Here is a 5,414-nt window from a genome sequence, read left to right as displayed (position 1 = left end):
ACATTCAAAACCAAGTTTGACAGATTCATGACATGGTAACATCCAAACACATGTTGTACAGAATGAATGCAGTGTAATATTCAAAACCAAGTTTGATAGATTCATGACATGGTAACATCCAAACACATGTTGTACAGAATGAATGCAGTGTAATATTCAAAACCAAGTTTGATAGATTCATGACATGGTAACATCCAAACACATGTTGTACAGAATGAATGCAGTGTAATATTCAAAAGCAAGTTTGATAGATTCATGACATGGTAACATCCAAACACATGTTGTACAGAATGAATGCAGTGTAACATTCAAAAGCAAGTTTGATAGATTCATGACATGGTAATATCCAAACACATGTTGTACAGAATGAATGCAGTGTAACATTCAAAAGCAAGTTTGATAGATTCATGAGATGGTAATATCCAAACACATGTTGTACAGAATGAATGCATGGTAACATTCAAAAGCAAGTTTGATAGATTCATGACATGGTAATATCCAAACACATGTTGTACAGAATGAATGCAGTGTAACATTCAAAACCAAGTTTGATAGATTCATGACATGGTAACATCCAAACACATGTTGTACAGAATGAATGCAGTGTAACATTCAAAACCAAGTTTGATAGATTCATGACATGGTAACATCCAAACACATGTTGTACAGAATGAATGCAGTGTAACATTCAAAACCAAGTTTGATAGATTCATGACATGGTAACATCCAAACACATGTTGTACAGAATGAATGCAGTGTAACATTCAAAACCAAGTTTGATAGATTCATGACATGGTAATATCCAAACACATGTTGTACAGAATGAATGCAGTGTAACATTCAAAACCAAGTTTGATAGATTCATGACATGGTAATATCCAAACACATGTTGTACAGAATGAATGCAGTGTAACATTCAAAACCAAGTTTGATAGATTCATGACATGGTAATATCCAAACACATGTTGTACAGAATGAATGCAGTGTAACATTCAAAACCAAGTTTGACAGATTCATGACATGGTAACATCCAAACACATGTTGTACAGAATGAATGCAGTGTAATATTCAAAACCAAGTTTGATAGATTCATGACATGGTAACATCCAAACACATGTTGTACAGAATGAATGCAGTGTAACATTCAAAACCAAGTTTGATAGATTCATGACATGGTAACATCCAAACACATGTTGTACAGAATGAATGCAGTGTAACATTCAAAAGCAAGTTTGATAGATTCATGACATGGTAATATCCAAACACATGTTGTACAGAATGAATGCAGTGTAACATTCAAAAGCAAGTTTGATAGATTCATGACATGGTAATATCCAAACACATGTTGTACAGAATGAATGCAGTGTAACATTCAAAAGCAAGTTTGATAGATTCATGACATGGTAATATCCAAACACATGTTGTACAGAATGAATGCAGTGTAACATTCAAAACCAAGTTTGATAGATTCATGACATGGTAATATCCAAACACATGTTGTACAGAATGAATGCAGTGTAACATTCAAAAGCAAGTTTGATAGATTCATGAGATGGTAATATCCAAACACATGTTGTACAGAATGAATGCAGTGTAACATTCAAAACCAAGTTTGATAGATTCATGACATGGTAATATCCAAACACATGTTTTACAGAATGAATGCATGGTAACATTCAAAACCAAGTTTGATAGATTCATGACATGGTAATATCCAAACACATGTTGTACAGAATGAATGCAGTGTAGCATTCAAAACCATGTTTGATAGATTCATGACATGGTAATATCCAAACACATGTTGTACAGAATGAATGAAGTGTAACATTCAAAACCAAGTTTGATAGATTCATGACATGGTAACATCCAAACACATGTTGTACAGAATGAATGCAGTGTAACATTCAAAAGCAAGTTTGATAGATTCATGACATCGTAATATCCAAACACATGTTGTACAGAATGAATGCAGTGTAACATTCAAAAGCAAGTTTGATAGATTCATGACATGGTAATATCCAAACACATGTTATACAGAATGAATGCAGTGTAATATTCAAAACCAAGTTTGATAGATTCATGACATGGTAACATCCAAACACATGTTGTACAGAATGAATGCAGTGTAATATTCAAAACCAGGTTTGATAGATTCATGACATGGTAACATCCAAACACATGTTGTACAGAATGAATGCAGTGTAATATTCAAAACCAAGTTTGATAGATTCATGACATGGTAACATCCAAACACATGTTGTACAGAATGAATGCAGTGTAACATTCAAAAGCAAGTTTGATAGATTCATGACATGGTAACATCCAAACACATGTTGTACAGAATGAATGCAGTGTAACATTCAAAAGCAAGTTTGATAGATTCATGACATGGTAATATCCAAACACATGTTGCACAGAATGAATGCAGTGTAACATTCAAAAGCAAGTTTGATAGATTCATGACATGGTAATATCCAAACACATGTTGTACAGAATGAATGCAGTGTAACATTCAAAAGCAAATTTGATAGATTCATGACATGGTAATATCCAAACACATGTTGTACAGAATGAATGCAGTGTAACATTCAAAAGCAAGTTTGATAGATTCATGACATGGTAATATCCAAACACATGTTGTACAGAATGAATGCAGTGTAACATTCAAAAGCAAGTTTGATAGATTCATGACATGGTAATATCCAAACACATGTTGTACAGAATGAATGCAGTGTAACATTCAAAAGCAAATTTGATAGATTCATGACATGGTAATATCCAAACACATGTTGTACAGAATGAATGCAGTGTAACATTCAAAAGCAAGTTTGGGACGGATTTTATAGTTCATCATGCTGATGCGAGTGATTAATTCAACAACATCGCTGTTTCGGTGCATGAAAAAGGCGTACTCATCGTGTACGGTGTTTATTACGTCAATTACTAGTTTATTTCATTATTCTTTCTTTTTTTCCCTTTAAATCATAGTATCAAATCTAGGGAATGTTACATGATCATGTTGCGCTATGCTAACCTAAATTCGGTGTCATTGTTGTTTGAATGAAGGATGCTTTTTATTTTTAAAGGACAAAACTTTCGTGTCCTTTACGCCTGATATATCAGAAAATTGTGCAAGTTTATTATTCTGATTTTTTAGTGCAGTCACTCTTTTCTTGGATACTGGAAAATTTCTGGCCTATTCAAATTTCAACAATGTCTGTTCTTCGTAAAAATTCTAATTTCTACTTCAGTTCGATTATTTTTGAAACAAATCTGAAATCATACTAAAACGTAAATTGTTCCGATCTTCACTAGGCTAAATAACATCAGTATATGACGCCAATTAAGTATAATTCCCTGGTTTATGATAACCCCAATAATGTAGCCATAATAAAAACTACATGTAAATACATTACCCCAGGGAATGTCGAGTATCTCTTTGTTGGTTTAACGCCATTTTCCAGCACATTATAGGCTATTCATAGCGTGTCAGTACACTTGGTGGAGGAGAAATCCGGGAAAGCCCCCGGAAAAAAAAACACCCACCCAAGGGAAGCTACTGCCAAATATTCTCACAAACCCACGTTGGAAGAACCGATACTAGAACCCACGTGGATAAAGGTGAGAGGTAAATGGTCTATCTGTAAAGGCGTTGAGATGTCAATGAACTCCTGTAAAGGCGTGCGTCTGAGACCTGTGGGTCACCCAGGGCTCCACTATTTGTCTGTTACACCTAATGACATAGCTGCGTCAGACTGCTACTATCCTGCAGACTTATCATCATCATCTTCTTCTTCTTTTTAGAAGTACAGCTCGTCTAGATTAAATAAGTTGAATAGTTGGTCTGTACGAAAAACAAAATGTTGAAACACATCAATAGAAATACAGTCTACGGTAAGATGGAAAAGCTAACCGAAGTATCTCAAAACCATATTATTACAGTTACAGTAAAGACATGCAGCAATACTCGTACGGAGACGTGTACAATGAAACAGAGGAGTGGTTCATCCAGGTAAGTATTGTGCCTACATTCCGTTTCGCCTGGGGCTAGCGTTCTCAATATCGCTGCACCGGTTTATCCTAGTTTTTCCACCTCGGCAATCCCTGTTGTTGAGTATTTTACCGAGATCTCAAATGTAAAGATCTTTTAACTATCAACCGTGAGGTAGCTTTAAACCAGCTGTGCAAAATCCCACTTCTGACACCAAAATGGCATCTCGTGAGGAATTGATTTTTAGAGCAAAGATAGCAGAACAGTGTGAAAGATATGAAGACAGTATCGAACTTTTGAAGCAGCTTATTCAGACTTATGGATCTTTACTTGACGAAAACGAGAGAAATTTACTATCTGTGGCATTCAAAAATGTGGTTGGTCCTAAACGTCAATCCTGGCGAGAAATCCCAGCCATTCTACAAACGTTCACAAAGCAGGAAGAACAGAATATTGCCAAAGAATATTCAGGAAAAATTGAGAAAGAGATAGAGCAAGTTTGCAGAGATGCATTGGAACTTTTCGACAAGTATCTTATACCAAATAGTGGTCCGGATGTTGGAGCAAAAATTTTCTATTTAAAGATGAAAGGGGATTATCTACGTTACCAAGCGGAAGTATCATCAGGCGAAAATGATCTGAATGAATTGGCTGACCGGTCGGAGAAGGCATACGAAGAGGCGTTGCAGATAGCCTCCACTGACCTTCCGCCGACCAGTGTTATTCGTCTAGGACTCGTTCTAAATTATTCCGTGTTTCTTTATGAAATTCGTCATAATGCAGAAAAAGCATGTGTACTAGCCAAGCAGGCCATCGATGATGCGGCAGCGGAAATAGACGTGCCAGCAGACAACTTCGGTGACTGTTCTATGGTTCTGGATCTTTTAAGGGACAATCTAAACCTATGGGAATAGAACTCGGAGAAGATATAGTATTCGGATAATATAATGGTCATATTTACATGTATTGTTCTCCCTTAGTCAAAACAACTCTAATCTAGCTTCCAGGATGTAAAATACCTCACTCTGGTATATTTCTTTACTTGACAGTGTACTTTATTTCAGTTTCGAACAAGTCCTCCATTTAGACTGCTAAGGATACATGCAGTCGTGCATGAATGTCATAATTTCTACCGAGTTCTTTTTCTGTCGTTTACTTTTCTTTCTTTCTCCTTTTTATTTATACCTTCTGTTGATATGAATGAAAATATTAGATTTATATCTCCATTTAAAAAGCATTAGAGTGACTGAACTCTTCGCATTAATATGGGGAAAAGTATTAAATATAACAATTAAGATTCAACATCACTTGTTTGGAATATCTCTTAATTTCACATAGCAAAGGATCCCTTTGGTGGCCGAATGTTCTAAGTCGCTCGCCTTTACATATCACTGACATCTCGCCACTGTCCGAGTGGTTCGAG

General features: G+C 35.7%; 1 pseudogene; it reads left to right on the top strand.

The window, feature by feature from the left end:
• The first annotated feature begins 4,209 nt into the window (after positions 1 to 4,209).
• LOC149781985 (14-3-3-like protein 2 pseudogene) lies at positions 4,210 to 4,905 on the top strand (annotated as a pseudogene).
• The last annotated feature ends 509 nt before the right edge of the window (positions 4,906 to 5,414 follow it).

Source organism: Sinohyriopsis cumingii, chromosome 15 (genome assembly GCF_028554795.1).
Source record: "Sinohyriopsis cumingii isolate HCF-2022 chromosome 15, ASM2855479v2, whole genome shotgun sequence".
Classification (NCBI taxonomy): domain Eukaryota; kingdom Metazoa; phylum Mollusca; class Bivalvia; order Unionida; family Unionidae; genus Sinohyriopsis; species Sinohyriopsis cumingii.
The sequence above is the reverse complement of the archived record's forward strand: the minus strand, read 5'-3'. Positions and strand labels throughout refer to the sequence as shown.